This window comes from Sorex araneus, chromosome 3 (assembly GCF_027595985.1).
Source record: "Sorex araneus isolate mSorAra2 chromosome 3, mSorAra2.pri, whole genome shotgun sequence".
Classification (NCBI taxonomy): Eukaryota; Metazoa; Chordata; class Mammalia; order Eulipotyphla; family Soricidae; genus Sorex; species Sorex araneus.
The window spans coordinates 207,953,885-207,973,942 of NC_073304.1; the positions used below are offsets into that span (position 1 = coordinate 207,953,885).

The following is a 20,058-nucleotide window of genomic DNA, read 5'->3' on the forward strand; positions in this document are numbered from 1 at the left end:
TGACCTCCGACTAGAATGTTCCTTTAAGAACCATCAAACATGATGATTCTTCTCATAACTTTAATAAAGATTCTCTTTCAAGGAGTTTGAAAGATAGTGCAGGGCTTAGGGCACTTGCCTTGCACTAGCTCTGGGAAAACATTCCTTGAGCACTGTCAGGAATGATCCTTGAGCACAGAGTGTGAGTAAGTTCTAAGCATCATAGACTTTGGCCCCAGAAACAACCAACGAAACAAAAAAACTAACAAAAATATTCTCTACCGTGCTTTTATCTTTGTGTAGGTGAGTAGATATCAACCCACTGTGTGATCCTTTCAACTGACACAAATTTTCTTATTCACCTTCAGCCTCATTCAGATTTTGGACTTTATTTGCTTCATTCCATTGTCATAAAGTATTTAGCCAAGAACTTGGCATGTTGTCCACATCCTGACTTAGCTCACTGACCTCTTAGCTTTGAATCTTTGCTCTGTGATAGTCTTTCCAATCACATAGATTAGATAAGATGGTGACCTTTAATCTGCTTCTTTTGATGCTAACATGACAATGGTTCAGAGAAAAAAGATAAAACAGTAAGAATTCCACTACTTACTATCCACTCAATTCAGCTTTCTTTCTGTTTGTAAAATTCCCCAATGGGTTTATAGTGATTTTTAATTACTCTAGCACATTTCTTTCTTGGCATCTTTGGTTCAACATTTTTGGTGAGATTTATTGTAGATTACACATTGTCATTGCTGTGTAGAATTTTATGTTTGAAATACCACACTACATTTTTCCTGGCTATATACCACAATATGAAATTGCTTGGTTACAGGGTTTGCCTATATTTACCTTTAGAAGATAATGCCAGTTCTCCAAAATGGGTGTACCAAGTATATCATTTACTAGGAGTGTATGAGAATGCCAGTTGGTTTACACCTTTATCAGTACTTGGCAGTTTCTGTCTTTTGTTTTGGTTATGGTGTGCATGTTCTTTATATTTCATTTCAATGTAAATTTCCGAGTTATATGTTAGAAGTTGGAGGTACTTTAAATATAGGTATCTGTCCATGATCTAGGCAGTTAGCTTTTACAATGTTGTTTATGTAGCACTGAGTTTCTCTTGGTCTGTACCTCTCCTATTAAAGTACAAGATGCATCATAAATCAGGAACAAAGAGACTTTAGCCATTAAAATTAAATTAATGTGGAGGCATATAATCTGGTGATTCTTTTAAAAATTAACCCTAAAACAATAAAGAGTCTTATTCTAAACCATACTCTGATTCTGAGATTTTAAAGATCACAGTGTACCAACAAATTGTTCTATAACTTCTATAATGGCCCTGGATGAAGAACACTAATAGCTGACCTTGAAACAACCTTTTTGTGTACGGTTGTGCCTTGACATTCACTTTAACCTACTGGAGGAAAAAGACTACTCAATTTATTTATAAGTTGTAGGGCCATTAATAGCATTATTGGACTGTGTATAAAACCCTGTTTGCTTCCCACACTAGACACAAGTCCAACAAAGACAAGTGAAGCTTATTTTTATTACTATATTCTCAGACTTAGTATATTACCTGATACCTTATTGCACTCAGGAAATATTTATGAGATTAAACTGAAGAAAGACAGAGCATGAGTTACAGTCAGTAGCTAGGTAAAGATGATTAATTTTTGGTAGGAAGAAAGGAAAAGGAGAACTTGATAGTCAGAGAATATATACCAGCTTTACTTTAGTCTTTTGTTTCAAATTCACATAATTATTTCAATTTTTTCTATGAAAAGAAAGTCATATTTTGAGACATGACATAATGAAGTCCAATATTCAAAAGGTCTATCATGCTGACAAACAAAATTTAGAAACTCTATAGCGTTTTTTTTAAAGAAATAATTTTTTAAAAACAGAAATAAGTGGAGAGCTGGATAAGTGGATAAATCCTCCAGTTGGGCTGTAGTCTGGAATCAGCTCTAGTCTGGAATCAGGACAAAGAAGGACTTGAATCAGAGAGAGCCAGGAGTTAGCACCTGTAATTTACTGATGGTTACAAAAGTTGTTTATTAAGCAGGGGTCTGAGAGGGCTCACTACTTGAAACCAGATAGGAAGTAGGGCTTCTCAGTTTGTCAACGGCAGAAGAGAAGAATTTCTAATTGTTCCTTGAGAGTACAGTCGTGGCTTAGAAAGGCTGGTTAACATAGGTTTAGCTTTATGTTTATTAAGTCATGAGTCGATGTCCCTAGCTCTTGGGGCTTGTCTCATGATATCCCCAATATCACCAGAGGTAGGAGCAGAGCCCCTGGGAAGGATTTGGTTTGACTGGGAGTTCCAGGTGGGCGACTGAGTAAAGACAACAACAAAACCTTTAGGTAAGCAGGGGCGAAGAGAGCGGGATGAAGGAAAAGAACAAGATGTCTCAAAGCAAGATGTGCATAAAATTTCCAAATCACAAAACAACTCAAAGCTAGCTAAGTGTAAATGAAAACATAATTATCAAAAATTGGGGAAAAAAGTAAAAGAAAAAGAAACTGGATAGCATTCTTATAGATGAACATAAATTGAAAAATTTAAATAGAATATTTTATAATGGCATATTTATGTATTTTTAAAGATCACTACTGAATAAAGAATGCCAGGAATGTACTGATAATTGAATACCAGAAGAATCTATGAATATAGCCTCTCAGATGAATAGGTTAAAGGAATAAAATATTATCATCTTAATGGATGCATAAAAATACTTGATGAATTTTAACACACGATATCTATTCTTGAAAAATGTCTCAGTAAACAGGAATGAGGTGGATATTTCTTAACCTACTAGAAATAATTTCACTCAAACATTCAGTAAACATTATTCTGAACAACTCAGTATTAAATGTAAACTTACTGGAGTCAGTAAGGGTGACTATAATCAGCCTGCTATTCAATGCGAATTGGAGGTCTACAATAATGAAACAAAACAAACAAAAATTAAGGCACAAAATCATAAAATTATTCTTCTTCGCTGTTTTCAGGGTTTGTTAACTGTCTTTGTAGCAAATGGCTTGAATTATTCTCCAGAGATACCATTAAAACATTTGAGGAGATTGGTGCTTTTGTGAGATTCAAAATAGAACAAGGAGATCAATTATGTTCAAGGACAACACTGACAGCCATTTAGAAAAGGCAAAACAAAAATCGGGGCCGAGTGATAGCACGGTGGGTAGGGCATTTGCCTTGCACGAGGCTGATCCAGGTTTGATCCTTGGCATCCCATATGGTCCATCTTTGCACCGCCAGGAGGGGCCAGGAGTAATCCCTGAACATTGCTGGGTGTGACCCCCACCAAAACACTGTTATCCCGTTGCTCATCGATTTGTTCAAGCGGGCACCAGTAATGTCTCTCGATTGTAAGACTTATTTATTACTGTTTTTGGCACATCCAATACATCACGGGTAGCTTGCCAGGCTCTGCCGTGTGGGTGCGATACTCTCGGTAGCTTGCTGGGCTCTCGGAGAGGGGTGGAGGAATCAAACACGGGTCATCCGCATGAAAGGCAAATGCTCTACCACTGTGTTATCGCTCCAGCCCTACTAATAACAGTAAAATTAAAAATAACAATTTAGGGGGCCACATAGCACAGCAGAGAGGGAGCCTGTCCTGCACACGACCAACCAGGTTCTATCCCCGGCATCTCATAGGGTCCCCCGAGTCTCACCAGGGGTAATTCCTGAGTGCAGAACCAGGAGTAAACCCTGAGCATTGCTGGATGTATTCCAACACACACACACACACACACACACACACCCTCCGATACAAAAAAAAAAATCTAAACCAAAGCCATTTGTATACTGAATTTCTTGGTTCAGGTTCAACGAGACAGGGGCTGGGTTTTGAGTTGAGGGTCCATGCCTGGCACATGCAAAGCCCTGAGTTTAAAATTGCTGGCACTTTGTGCTATTCCAGAGCACCGTCATAGGGAGCCCTGTTGTTTCCCCGCAAAGAACAGTGGTTCTGGCGTACCTCCATCTAGAGCGCCCCTATAAATGAACACTTAGAGAGAGTTAACTGGCATAGAAATTACGGTCAGGATGGAGACACCAAAACACAAACAAATAAAAAAAAAACAACCCCAAACTATCACACAGGGACTAGAGAGCTAGCACAGGGGCTATGACACAGCAGGCACCACTGGGGAGGCCCAGGTACTACCCTGCATGGCAGTTCCAGGGCAGTGCCACAGCCTTTGATTTCACAATGAGTCGCCACCTCAGTTGGCCAAGAATCTCTGGGAAGAGTCTCTGGGGCTTCTGTAGAACCATCTGGGAGACCTGGGGTGGGGGGGGGGGAGGAGGGGAGGGAACCACACAAAACATAAGAATAAACACACTCTGTAGGATAACATAGCCTCAGATAGTTTAGGACTCAAAGATATGTAAATCATTTACAGAAAAAAAATTAGGACATTTTTGAGGTTCATAAACCATTGAATATACTGCACAATATACCATGCTCATGGATGGGAAACCACAATAAAACAGAATATGAAGTCAACTTCTAATGCATATAGAACTTTAAAATATGCTTTTTAAAATAGGGAAGGAAAGAAACTGGCAGTGGGGGCACGGGGTGGGGTGGTAAGAAGAGGCAGACTGGAGGCTGCAAGGGCAGGAAACAAACATCTTGTTGGGGTAGAGCTGTGATATATCTACATACCTGAAACCACAGAACCAACAAAACTTAAAAGCATGGGATCCAAACTAAAACCATATTTGAAAGTGTGCCTGCCAAGGAGGCAGGCTGGGGACCAGTCAGGAGGAAACTGGGAACGTTGGTGAAAGGAAGTTGACACTGGTGATGGGATTGGTGTTGGGGCATAATATGAAGAACTACTAAAATCATGGTGCCTTAATAGATATTTTAAAACATTCTTTATAATAGTAGTATACCAGAGTATAATTATAGGTGTTAACTCTGATTACCTTTAAACTCATTGTAACTGAAAATCCTAATTGAACTTTTTTGAGGAAAAATTAAAAGTTGATCTTAAAATTCACTTAAAAGTTAAGGGTAAATAGTAAATGCATTTAAAAAATGAAGTATAAAAATATCAAGGCATAGAACTCTTATGCTAAGAGTTAATATAAAGCTTGGGTATTGGATACTCTCCCAATGGCTCCCGGGCAGTGAGTGGGAGGCTCCCCTGGAACCGTGATTTATTAGAAAAAAATAAACTTTAACTTATATTAAACTTTAAATATATTGAGAAAAATATAAATTTAGATCTCTATCTCACAGTGTATGAGTTGGAGTGATAGCACAGTGGGTAGGGTGTTTGCTTGCACAGGGCTGACCCGGGTTCGATTCCTCCATCCCTCTCAGAGAGCCCAGCAAGTTACCGAGAGTATCCCGCCCGCACGGCAGAGCCTGGCAGGCCACCTGTGGTGTATTCAATATGGCAAAAAACAGTAACAAGTCTCACAATGGAAACATTACTGGTGCCCACTCGAGCAAATAGATGAACAACCGGATGACAGTGCTACAGTGCTATCTCACAGTGTTTAATATAGTGCCAACTCTAAACGAATCAAAATATAAATGTGAAAATAAAACTTAAAAAATTTAGAATGACTTTTCAATATTATAGTACTAAAGAATTAAAAGTTGAGTGAAATTCTCAATAATTTGGTGGGGCTGGAGAGGTAGTAAAGTGAGCAGGGTGCTTGTTTTACACTCAAGATCTTGAGTTTGATCTCTGGCACTCCATTATGATTTTTCAAACCTGCCAGAAGTGATCACTAAGAGCCAGGAGTAAGCCCTTATCATCATTGAGTGGGCCCTAAAATAACAAACAAAGAAACTTAACTTGGTCATAATAGAATGCAAAGATCTCCATAGCAAAAAACATACTTAAAGACAGGCCAGTGCCCGCCTTTAAATAGATCTGCACATAACAGTTTACTATCCAAAGTAGATATTAACTTCCACAAATCAATAAAAATGGAAAAGCAATTCCTCTAAAAATAATGAAGGAGAGGTGAGAAAGATAGTGTAGTGAGTTAGGTGCCTGCCTGCATGCAGCTGACTAGGGGTCAATACCCCTGAGGATTAAACGCTGGTTCAGTGGTCCCTAAGCCTGCCAGGAGTGATCCCTTAACATAAACCCTGAGCATAGCCAGGTGTGACCCCAAAACAAAACAAACAAACAAAACAACAAAAATAGTAAAGGATATGAATAAGCTACTCACAAAAGACCAATAAACATAGGGAAAAAATGTTTAGCTGCACTAGAAATAGAATCTGAAAATTAGAAAACAAGACCATTTTGTACCAGCAGATTGGAAAATTATAACATTTGAAAATAGTATATGGTGGCAAAGATCTGGGAAAATAGGAACTCACGGCTCATGCAACTATAAGCTGTTTAACATTAAGAGAGTGATTTGGCAGTATATAGTAATGTTTATAAGGTACATACCTTATAACTCAACAATTTCATCTATATTGTGCTGGAGAAAATTCTTTCCAGATATATACTACAACAAGAATCATTATTGAAACATGTTTATTTTGTTTTGTTTTTTAAATAGGGGCCAACGCCAGTAGCGCTTAGGGACTCCTGCAGGGTTAAGGTTTAAACTCAGGACTTTGTACTTGTGAGGCATCTGCTCTAACTCTTCATCTACCCTTCAGATCCTCATCTCATAAAATGGAATATTATCGAGAGAAAAGCAACTAATCAGAGCCACTTGTCTTGCTGGATAAATCTCAAAAACACAACATCTACTGAAAATAACTGTTGATTGGCACAACACATGAAAGCTTAAAAGATTGTGAAAATCACCACTTTAAAAAAAAGTGGATAAATACCCTAGACTGTGTCTTTATTTAGAGAATGACAGAGCAGAATAAAATTAAGAAAGGGGTCATGCAAAGATTTAATTACACGAATAACTCTTTTCTAGTATGTAAAATACTTGGACCAAATATTTAAAACTTTGAAAATTAATTAAATGTGAACTATAAATCTTTGAGTATTCCTTATATACTTTACCTATATATTTGATATAGTTCATGACTCCTACTATTTTTTGTGAAAGGATTTGTGGGGGAAAAGCAGTAAAAAAAACTGCTTTTCATTATGTCTGTACATAGCTTTCTAATTTGTGCTATTTTTGCTGAAAGTCCTCCATGTTTATCTTATCCCACTCCTTCCCCAAACCCTACTGGAACCACAGTTAATGGAATGATATACATTTCCAAAAGACAAATCCCATATCATATGCTGGTCAGTAACCTGTAAGGATCAAAAAAAATCAGACCATGTGGTTTTCTTTGTTTTATTTTTCAAATTGATGTGAAGTTCCTCAACTGGGAAACAGTTGAAAAATAATCGGCTTCTTGATGTCTGTGTTTGTCATTCTGGGCCACGCACAGACTAAGGAGTACACGGATCAACTTGGTCTACAGACACAGAAGACATTCTGAGCAGATCTGGCTCTTAATGATTTTTCATTGCTTATGGAGGTATCCAATTCACATTTTCAGAAAGTCCATAGAAAACTTGATTTCCTTTTTGTGCATTTCATTACATACCTACATTCTTATAATATTTTCCCCATTCCTTTAAACCTAACTTGCAGTTGGAAACACTTAAAAAAGATAGTGATTGAATCTTTAAGTTACTATAGGCAGGGACTTCTGAAGACTCAAGAGTTTCTGATATTTGGTAAGACTCCCATTTTAAAAAATAATTATTTGCGGGGATTGAGCGATAGTACAATGGGTAGGGCATTTGCTTTGCCCATGGAGGACCTGGGTTTGATCCTTAGCACCTCTGGGAGTAATTCCTGAGTGCAGATCCAGGAGCAACCCCTGAGCACAAATGGGAGTGACCCAAAAAGCAAAAAAAAATATTATTTGGCATCAGAGAGATAGATCATGGGTTGAACTGTTTGCCTTACACATAGGCAAGTCTGATTCAATCGCTAGCATCATAAATGGTCCTCTAAATACTGCCAGGAGTGATCCCTGAACATAGAGCCAGGAGAAAGCCCTGAGCACCATCATGTCTAAAAATTATAATCATTATAAGACTATTATTTGAGCGATAGCACAGCGGGTAGGGTGTTTGCCTTGCATGTGGCCACTGTGGGTTCGATTCCTCCATCCCTCTCGGAGAGCCCGGCAAGCTACCGAGAGTATCCCGCCTGTGTGGCAGAGCCTGGCAAGTTCCCTGTGGTTTTTTCGATATGCCAAAAACAGTAACAACAAGTCTGATAATGAAGACGCTCCTGGTGCCGCTTGGGCAAATCGATGAACAACGGGTGACAGTGCTACAGTGCTATTATTAAAATAACAATCATGTTTATAACATGGGGAAATGAGCTTTGTCAACATTCACAGCTGGACCTGCACCCCTTGTTCTCTTTTCTTCCAATGTTGTACTAGAGGTGGCATGTGTTGGTTTGCATGGAGAACTTTCAGAGTTTAGGGATTTTTCTGAGCTACTGTTAATTACAGTCATTCTGAAAAGCTTAATTATAACATACTCGAAACAAAACAAATATTTAGAACTGTCTGATTTAGTAATGAAGTTGTTCACATTATTGGACCTACACCTACACCTTCAAAGGCTAACTTTTCTCTTCTCAAAATAAACAAAAATACTAATATTTATATGTAAAATACACTCATTCAGCAATTGTAGCCACAATTTGGCTACAGATACAAGAACTTAGCAAAACTAAAACCACCCCCCCCACACACACAAAACCATGATGGTGCCAGAGATGTCCTTAGATAATTAACATTATAAACAATCTAATATAAGGCAAGGCCTTAAATAATGTAAGGCAAGGCTTTGCGTGTGATCCCTAGCACTGCAGTGTGAAAATCCCTCCCCCAACACAGTGTGAAGTTTAGTCCCATAAAAAAAAAAAAACAACAATTAAAGAATGCTGTGGGAATTGCTAGCATCACAAAATTTATATAAAGAGTAGTGTGTATTTTTCACTTTAAAAAATTATGTACTACATACCCACTGTAATGTTAAGATAAATAGAAAATATAAGTATGTATTATACATATACATACATATGTATATAGTTATACATCCTGAAAAAAGCAGCGCTGGAATTAGATAAGAAATGGAGTCATTGGAATGAAACCAATAACTCCATCCAAAACTCAGGAAAGCAGATAAACAGACACTTTCATGAAGAGGACATATGGATGGCTAAAAGACTTATGAATAAGTTTTTATTGTCACATTATCAGGAAAATTCAAAATGATAGTGAGGTACCATCTCACACACCAGTGAGAATGACATGTAAGAAGCACACAGAAAGCAACCAGTTCTGGTGGGTTTGTGGTAAAAACGAAGCCCTCATTCACTGCTGGTGACAATTTTGTCTTGGCAAGTCCCCAGTGAAAGTACTGTGAAGAGTTCTTAAACAAGTAAGAATAGAGCTCCCACATGACCCTGTGATTTCACTACATGACATCTCTCCCCCAAACACAGAAACATCTACTCAAAATTATATGGGCACACCTATGTTTATTATAACACTTAGTACAACAGGCAGAATATGAAACAACCCACAGGTGAATGGATAAGAAATTGTGGCCTATCTGTATGAAGCAAAACTGTGCATCCACAAGATGAAATTGTGCAGTTTGATGGAATTTTAGAGTACCATGCTAAGCAAAATAAGCAAGAGGGAGACATGAAAATCTCTGATTTCACTTATCTGCACTACATAGAGTGATAGGACAGGGAAATGGAAGGTATCACAGAATGACAAACCCTTGGCCCTGGATTACAGAAATGAGAATGCCAAGGAAGGAGGGAAGTTGGGGAGTAGAGGGAATGAGAAGACAGACCAGTGTCAACATCAGGACATTGGCCAAGGACCTTGGGCAGTTTGGTGGTTTAGAGGTGAGGTAACTATGTTCATAGAAACTGTAAAGTTAAGACTATCATAGCCAAACTATAAATAAATATAAAGTAAATAAACTTTTAAGTGATTATGCTACCGGGAAGAGGCAAAGAATCTTTTGCCATTGGTTGTGAGTTTGGAGTTGGAACATTGAATGCCTGAAACTCTATTATTAAAAGCTTTGTAAGTCACAAATCTTATATTAAATAAAGTAAAAAAAGAAGGAACAACAAATAAGTGTAGGACAACATTGGTTTGTTTCTTTCTCCTCCACTGCAAGGAGCTTAGGGTATTTACTGCGTAATACCCATCACAACACCCCCCGAAACAATCACATTTCCTCGGTATTCACTTTGTTTTTTTGCTTTTTGGGTCACACCTGGCGACGCACAGGGGGTACTCCTGGCTCTGCACTCAGGAATCACTCTTGGCGGTGCTCAGGGGACCATATGGGATGCTGGGAATCGAACCCGGGTCAGCCTCGTGCAAGGCAAACACCCTACCTGCTGTGCTATTGCTCCAGCCCCACAGTATTCACTTTTAACTTCTTTGTGCTCTGCTATCTGTTAATCACTTATATGCCCAAATCAGACTCTGGAACTTGTAAGATCAGATCCTTCTAAAGACCCGGGATTTTGTATTTGTAAGTGAAACATTGCTATTGTCTTTCCCTTATGTCCTTTGTGTAGTTTGCTTTAGACCACTATCCTTTTTGTATAGACACAGGAAGACCATTAATGCTATGCTTTTGTAACTTGGGAGTTAACTGAATCAGAAGAATGTTTACTCCTGGGCATCTGTAATATTTACTCAACTTAAGTCTCAGTTGCCCTTAGTTCCTAGCACCCCCAAAGCAGGGTCCAAATAAAGGGACTTGGGTGGGCCTAGGGCCAGCTGTGAGCGACCCTGGCACCGAAAAGGGACAGGCCAAGCACCATAAAACTTATAATAAGTTAAAAGCACTATCATGGACAAATTCTGTCATGACCTAAAGAGAAGTGAATGTACAAGGGTACTGCTGGGATTAAGAAAGACTAACCTGGTCTGAGGACTGTAGTCTGGAATCTATAGCAAGATGTCCCTAGGAGAGCCACTCTAAGCTTAATAATATATCTCTTACTGTGTCCGTACAAAATGACTAGAAAGATTATTAAGAGTAAATTTAAGATGACTGTTTAAATGGTTATTTGGACTAAGGAAAGGAGAAATATGCCCCTTGATGGAATTTCGCCCTTATGAGGATCTCCTAGTGGGATAAGATCTTTGTCTTAGAAGACGCTTCCCCTGGAAGGAAGAGCTTTACATATATCGATTGTGCTATCTCAACAGTGTATATTTGCTACCCCGAACTCCAGGGACTGGGTCGATGACTAAGGCTTCCAGACTGGGCAGGGGGAGACTAACAGAGGGGAAAGGAGACAGGAATGAGGGGCAGTGTGAGACTGGAATGGGGCATGCAATTGTTAGAGTCCATAGTTGACCACCCCTCAAGGACAGAGAATAGAGCCGATAATGCAAATCAATAGTGAGGTTTATTGTTCCAGCTAGCTGGGGTCCAAGCATCTACCTGGCACAGCGGGCTTCAACAGGGCCCCAGAGCACTAAATTCAGCAAGTTCTTATACTTTCATTTTAGCAAGTAAGCATTACTCAGCAAGAATACATATATTTGTTGTTGTTCTTTTGGCCTGCAACATCCAGCCAACTCCCTAACAGTTGCATTCCAGAGACCTAATCTTATTCCGGGGATGTAATTTTTGAAAAAAGCATCTGGTTTTCCTACTTTTCTTGTTCCTGGAAGAGGCCTAAGTTACTCAGAGCCTGTCATGGCAGTTCTCCGGCTAAGTGGGTCCTAACACAGTAAGATTGGAATAGGCATACAGGGAGAACGGAATAAATGGTGGGACCAAGGCTGGAATAAATGGCAACTGATCACCAAGCAGGTTGGCGGCCCTGTTCCCTGCTTCATGCATTTGCTGCCTGCGACTGCAGGCCTGGGTGGGGAAGCTGTTCATGGCCAATGGACACACACAGAGAGTGCACAAACACACATTTTGTCAACACACAAGCGTAGAAATAAATGAGTAAATTGTAATATAAGGAACTAAGTCATATTAATTAATGCACTCATATTATTCTTAGATAATGAAGAACAGTAACACAAAATAAGGAGTTGGAGACAGAAGCTGATAGAAGAATAATTTATTAAATAATTATTAAATAATTTGTTAAATAGTAACTTTGAGAAAACTGACATGATTAGGAGAGAAGGGGTAAGTGTTGGAAAAAGACACATGAGCTAGGATTTAGTTATACTGAACAGTAGGGAGAGAAAGGTAAACATTTATTATTTTATTTTTATTCGAGGTGACTTTTTTTGGACCACACCCAGTAATTCTCAAGACTTACTCTTGGCTTTGAGCTCAGGAATCACTCCTAGAGTGCTTGGGGGACCATATGAGATGCCAAGAATCAACCCCAGGACAGCCACCAAGCAAGTCACATGCCCTATCCACTGTCCTATCATCCCAATCCCTACTATCTTGTTTTAAAGTTTAACTATTATCATGAGGAATTTTAGTAAAAAAAGATATTTAAAATTTGCTGATATTTGTGTTTCTTATATGAACTAAAAGGAGCCCTCAAGTCACTGAATTACATTCAAGTTATATAGTGTTTCATAAAAAAATCATTATTTTTGAGCTAATCTGGGTTCACTGTAAACAAATGAAGCCAAACTTGCCCTACTTCTCTTAGGACAGGATGGTTATACTAACAAATTCTGAGAGCAGCAACAAAGCAATAGCATAACTATTACTATAAGTTATTGTTTTTATACTCTCAAGAGTTGTTCTATATTCTTAACATGAATTATCAGTCACTTATCACAATAGTTTTAAGAGGCAAACAGTAATTTTATTTTCCCTATTTTACATATCAGGAAACAGACCTGGAGAGGTGGATGACTTGCTCCCAAACATACTGTCTAGTAATATTAGAATTCAGGCAATCTAGTCCTGAAGGTCACACAGTTAGTGCACTATATAACCCTACAAAATCACTAGATATTAATAATATAGTGCAAAAGTCATCTTGTCCTTACTTTCTAAAGGGCACCAATATCAATCCAAAGATTGCTTTCTGGCATAGTGTTGGAAAGTTGACTGAAACTGATTTTGCTGACAGATTTCATAAAAACATTTACGTTGTATGTGGTGTCACAGACACTTTAGGACAAAGAATGATGGATAAAACGTGATTCAACCTTTGACGCACTTAAAATACAGATACTTATGGTATTTTATATACCTCTTGAATGAAGTCAAGAGACAAATTGAAGATATCCTAATACTGAAAAAGGATTTGGAACAATTTAGTTTTGAATAGATCCTGACAATTTCTTCTACTATTCTAAAACTGCTAAAAGTCATATGAATAAATGTAAAAATCTGTGTGGTATTCATTGTGCATACATATAAGAACAGGGAAATCTGTTCTTTCTCCCCTTTTCCTTCCTTCCTTCCTTCCTTCCTTCCTTCCTTCCTTCCTTCCTTCCTTCCTTCCTTCCTTCCTTCCTTCCTTCCTTCCTTCCTTCCTTCCTTCCTTCCTTCCTTCCTCTCTCCTTCCTTCCTTCCTTCCTTCCTTCCTTCCTTCCTTCCTTCCTTCCTTCCTTCCTTCCTTCCTTCCTTCCTTCCTTCCTTCCTTCCTCTCTCCTTCCTTCCTTCCTTCCTTCCTTCCTTCCTTCCTTCCTTCCTTCCTTCCTTCCTTCCTTCCTTCCTTCCTTCCTTCCTGCCTTCCTTCCTTCCTGCCTTCCTTTCCTCCCTTCCTTTCTGCTCTAAAATGGTCTGCTATCCTTGACAGTATTCCTTTTTAGTTAGATAGTAACTTTTAAGAGGAAGATAAGAGGAAGACTGGATGTGGGGCGAAAGGGTGGAAGAATCAAAGAATCACTGAACCAAGTCATAAGAATGAGTTACAGAACAGAGGAATATTTAGGATGCTTAGCCTGGATAAAGACAACTCACTCACAAAGTATACAGATTCAGATTCCAAGATATATGGATGATTGGAAGGCATCAACTTCTAGTTACTTCAGAAAACAAAACTATCTGAAATGAACTACGGTGATCTCACTACAAAAAAAAAAAAGTCTGAAGTGTTGAGCAATTCAAGCACAGTGGATTTCCAGGGACCCAGGAAAGAGTTCCTAGAGGATGTGTTGTGAGGAGCACTGCTTGGGATGAACTGTTGACGTTAGCTTGGAAATTAAGATAAATTCCATGTGTTAGAATGGCATAACAAAAATAACTTCCTAAACCTTTACACACACACACCCCACCCACACAAAGATTATTTTCCCCCAAGCACGTGAAAACTGTACAATTAACATATGAATAATAAACCTTTTTCCTATTCCTTTTAGAAGAGAAAGAGCAGGGCATGCATTGAATAAAAAAATGGAAGAAGTACTGATAAATTACTTGCACAATTGTTGCCATGCATAGAAAGTCGTAAGCCCCAGGAATCTATTTTGAAATAAAAGAAATGAACTGAGAAGAAATACATGGATTTTGCTGGATGCAGCTTCCCTGCATCAGTACAGAACAGCCATGAAAAAAAAAGCAAACAGAGGTCAGAGAAGCCTAAGTAGAGGGGATGAATAGAAAGAGAACAAAATACTCTTGCCTTGATAAACGCTACATCCATGTGCAGCTCTGTAGGCAGGCCTTGGCCTTCTCCTTCCCTCTACAAAGAGCATCACAGCCTTGGTGGGGAGAAAGAAAAGGCAAAGAAAAGAGGGGAACATTTTGAAGCATGGTAATCACAGTACAAGCAGACACTTAGACATAGAATATTTAAAGAGTATCTCACCGAGGGCATAAGAGGCTCAAGGAAGCCAAGGAGACTGTGCTAGGCTTCTCAGACACAGAAAAAAAAGGAAAGTGAGAAGGCAATCCTAGCAGCAAAGTTCAGGAGAGAGTCAAAAAGAGCAGCCTTTTGTCTCGTTGATGAAAGCCCTAGATAAAGTCCCAAACACACAGCCCAATTTATTAAAGGTTATTTCTTCCCCACTAACCCGCAGACTCCCACTCGTCTCCAGCATTCTTTCTGACTTATTTCATTAACGTTTCCTTCTTTTTCTGGAGTGGTCAGAGCCCAGGGGAATCTCTCGCCTCCCGCTCCTCCTCACCCCCCACCACCACCCCGCGCCAACCAGTGGGGCATTGAACGAGAGCCAGAGCGTTGTCTGTGAAAGAGAAATTGCAAAACCACAAATTGCAGAAAATGGTTACTGCCAAAAAATCGAAAGGAACACACAATATCACCATGCCTCTTAAAAAGCAATTGCGCATTTTACAGGCCTCTGGGTAATTCAGGTTTGTTTGGCAACTTTCTCACCCCTACCACCCAGAAGACATTTCTCTTCTACCAGTGGCAGTGGGCCTATAGGATATGAAGAGGTTTTTTTTTTTTTTTTTTTTTTTTTTTTTTTTAGTGAATGTGAGTCTTTGTAGGGGACTCATTTGGCCCATGCTGTTCTATTTACTTCGATTGTATTAGTATTTTATAGTAGTACTTCTATTCTAGTTGTACTGGTTTTAAGGCTCCAAATTTGACTCCAAAGTGCAGTAATAGTAACAAAAGGGGAGTAGGAGGGATGAGATTAGGAATCTCGCCCCAACAAAAGGAATTATTGGTATGAAATGTCACAAAGGTGGGCCTAGGTGGTGCCTAATCACCTGGATAACCCAGACTCTGCCTGATAACCTACGTGATCAAATAACCAAGATGACCAGACACCAGAAGTTGAGCTTCTCAACATCCTACACTGTTTTAAAGCCCATCTTCTGTAAACTCAGTGATAAATGCTCACTCCCCCCTGTCCCACCTCTGCTTTGTTAAAATGGAGGAAGATCTCTCCTTTTCTATGGAATCCTGTTTAAGAAGACCCCTTCTATAATTTGAAATTTTTCTTGCTTTCTTTTTTCTTCCTTTCCCATCTCTCAAATAAAATATATTCCAAGTTCAGCCATTTGAGCTCCAATCCCCTGCGTTCAATTTTGACTGCTTGAAGAAAGGAATCTGAGCGCCTGCTATAATACCAGGATCTCTGGCTGAAAGAGACCGCTGCCAATAATCTGAAAAGATGTCTTAAAAGGACAAAGCATTATCTTATATAATTATCACAACAACCTCCACCCACCTCACCCAAACCCCCCAAACACACACACACACACACACACACACACACACACACACACACACCTTCATAATAAGGCTGTTTAGAAACTGAAGAGTTAGCTAGCATTCTTGAAATCAAACCGTACCTGAGAAGTGATTTGAGATTCAAGCACGAGCCTTCAGGTTTTAACTTCTGAATTCTGTCCATCAATCACCCCCTTTCTTTGTCCTACCACACAGTCCTAATTTGGCTTAGGCAGCGGGTAGGGCCTTTGCCTTGCACGAAGCTGACCCGGGTTCGATTCCTCTGTTCCTCTCGGAGGGTCCAGCAAGCTACTGAGAGTATCCTGCCCACACAGCAAAGCCTGGAAAGCTACCAGTGGCATAGTCAATATGCCAAAAACAGTAACAACAAGTCTCACAATGGAGATGTTACTGGTGCCTGCTCCAGCAAGTCAATGAATAACGTGACGATAATGACAGTGACAGTGACCCTCCATGATGGACTGGGATTTTACATGTCCCCCCTATATTTCCAAGTTCTTTATGTGGAAAACTTCCCTGGCATTCATGAAAGCCTTATGTGAATGGAGTGCTGATTATGCCTTTTGTAGTGGTTGTACAGTACCATCATTATTAATGTACAATGCCAATTCCTGAAAGGCTTATCAAGCTTGGGTGCCAAAATAAACCAAGTTATAATCATTCAGTGATCTCAATCTGTTCCCATGACTCCATAAGGCAAGACCAACTTTGAGCCCTATGCTCAGAGATCACATGGAGAGCTGTGAAGGTGAGCAGTCCTATACTGAGTTTACTTCTCAGCATACTTCCTAATAAAATAGGCCATTATGCACTTTGTCTAGCTCAGCTCCCCACATAAATTCAACTGAAATTTGGATAAATAGAGCAGCTAAACTGTCATCTGTGTTTGTATTTTTCTATTTACATATAATGACTTAAAATGTTGCCTTAGAGTGCTCTTCATTGAATTTTAACCGTAAACATATACTAAGTATATTTTAGCATTTCGCATAAAATCATGGAAAATCGTTAGAGAAGCAGAAACCATGTGATAAGTAGCTATCAATAAGGAATATGTAGGAACATGAACTCAGGGGATTTCCTGTGAACAGTTTCTGTGATCCAAAGAAACAGTACAGCAAAAAGTATATTCATTTGAACAAATAAAATACTCATGATGTCTAAAATGATTATTGGAAAAAGCAGCTAACATTCATGACAACCATGTATCTTGATAATGCATTGAAGACCAAAAAATGTAACATAGAGATTGACATTTTAAGAAATTACAGTGAATGCATAATACATTGACACAAACTTTGAATGACTTTGAGGGTGAATATCAGTTGTGCAAATGTTTGACTATTTAGGGAATAGCAGTGAGATCAGTTTATTAGAGCAAACAAGAAAATTATCCAAGGAAATAAGTAAAGCTTAGATCTTTCACAATTCAGCTGTCTACATAGTTCGCTCTGGAATGGAATGATTCAAAAAAGAAATTGTAGTGTATGGATTTTCTATCTCAGCTAGCTATCTGTGCATACATGTGCCAAGAATCATTTAGAAAGTTCTGTGTTCAAGAATGTCCAACTAAATGTTTCAGTAGTTGCTGAGCTACATCTTCCATTGGAAATTCTGTATAAATCAGGAGCTGAGAGTTGATGACAATCCTTGGTTTAGGTTTCTACCTGAAGGTGTCTGATTTATCGATCCACAGTAGCAAACCATTCACTATCTTTTAAGGTTTTTTTTAATAGCTGGTGTCTTTATATTGGATCCATATATAGCTCATGATTTTATAAACTTGGATATTATCAAGTTATTCCAGAGACAGATGAAAATTTCATTTCTAGAGGGTCAAAATCACAATAATTATGTAATAAAAATGAAAAAAATCACATCCAAATTCCCCAAAGCAAAACTCTAAAACATTCAGAGAATGCCCTGGTATGTAACTTTACTTGGTCTTTGAGAATAGAGGGAGGTTTGTAATTTTCATATAAACACTAGGAGTACCACGAGGAAAGAAACATAATATAAAAGAGATTCATCCTAGAAAGAACACTGATTTTACAGAGCAATGCAGTCCTTCCAGGAAGGAATTATTAAGATAACTACAAATGCTGTTAAATATGAAACAGTCTGTGACTGTGAGAAGCAACGGGAAGAAAAGTAATAAATTAGCAGCCATTTTAAAAGACTATTCAAATGCTTGTTGCCACAAGATCAGAACAACTAGAAGAATATCACCTATATTTTTAGCTTTTTATATACAATACAGATCCATTCTGCACCTCCAACACTTTATAAAATGCTTCATAGCGCTTTACAAATCAATAGTTTGAAATGTCTTGGTGGGGTAGGGTGGGAGGGCGCGCATGTGCACACACACACACACACACACAACTATGATTGCACTGTTTGAGTCAGATTTTAAACTGTAGTGAGACGGGTGCCTTAAAGACAAGAAGCTTTTAGGTATCACAGCTGAAAATTAGATACCATGTGAAGAAGGAACTGTACTTACATTTTGCTGCAAGTGGAATGCCTGTCCTTCAGGGGTAGTTTCTGAAACAAAGAGAAATAATAATAAAAAGCGTGTTAGAAATGTCTTATTACCCAATCAAAGTGAAAAAGACATTGAACTGCCTTGAAAAGTATAGCCTCTCGCTGATCAGATGAAAAGAATAAGATGAGAAAATATTTTCTGTGACACTCTTTGGAAAACACAAGCGATGGCGCACACACACTCTCTTAGATACATTGTCTTACCTCTGTGCTTGCTCAGTGCCCTGCCCCTATAAATAGCCCATCAGTTCAAGACTGTTTAATGCTCACTTTTTCTCCCTAGTGTCTCACAGGTCTGTGCGTCGTGCAAAGACATATGAAGAGTCTAACTTCAGTGGCTTAGACTCATCAATCAGCCTTCGGCTTCTGGTGCGTGCTGACATTGTACTTGTTCTTGTAGGTCCAGTTCTGACACATTGTTCCATTAAATGTGACTCCTCCTGAAAAATGATGATTTTACTCAATTCGTGCTTATTATTGGGATAAGTGGATAGTTTTCTTTTCCAAGAAATGAAAAAGCTTTTGCAGGGAGGGGGAGGGCAGGGGGGGGATGGGGTATTTCAAAGCAATGCCAGTTTTTTTTCAAGATGGCAATGAAAAGAGGGCACCAATTAGACTGCCTGTCTGGAAGGAGTTTGCCAGTTATGCAGGCAATTTGTTGCATGTGGCAGCCCACCAAACAATTCAGCTAGTTTCCAATCCATTTTTCTTTTGGCTCTGTTTGAGGATCTATCAAAGGGATAGTTTTCAGATTGGTTTACTGTTTAACTGGGAGTGGTGATGAACATGGGGATGGACCTCGTGTTGTAAACAAATTGTATTCTGAGATTCAAGTGGTTCCAGGTCATCCCCAAGACTGAGGACTCAAGTCCTGTAAGATGTCCTGAGATCTACACAAAATTTTGCCATGTTCACACACGTTGATCTAAGTATATCAGACCAGTTGGCTTGGTGAGAAATATTTTTCCCAATTCTGCCATTTTTAGTAATAGGGTGACTCTGGAATATTGATTCAATATTCTGGGATTGATAAAAATAATTATGGCAAAGAATGGTTGTAATGGTACAATAGAATAATACATATAAGTCACTTAAACCTGATCCATACTAGGGATGCTAAATATGCTAATTTGTGGTGTTACTATTATTATCAAAAAGCTAATTTGGAAAGTTCCATTAAGAAGATCATCCATTGACGTGGAGCTATGGAGATGTGATGATGTGAAAAGAGCCTTACTTTGGTGAAATATCTCTACTCTTGGCAGTTAAAACTGTATCACTGCCTTACTTTTCTCTCCCAGACTGCATTACTCCAACCCTTACCCTTCCAACTGCCAAGTATAACTTCAACATGCTTAATAGCCACATTGGGC

The 20,058-nt window shown here is 38.8% G+C and overlaps 1 protein-coding gene across 1 annotated transcript in view; it reads right to left on the bottom strand.

Annotated features, from left to right (window-relative positions):
• ANKFN1 (ankyrin repeat and fibronectin type III domain containing 1) overlaps positions 1 to 20,058 on the bottom strand; it is a 438,173-nt gene that overhangs the window by 264,497 nt on the left and 153,618 nt on the right. The window contains 1 exon segment of the mRNA XM_055133117.1: positions 18,645 to 18,685. The gene's annotated coding sequence lies outside the window, so the exon portion shown is untranslated.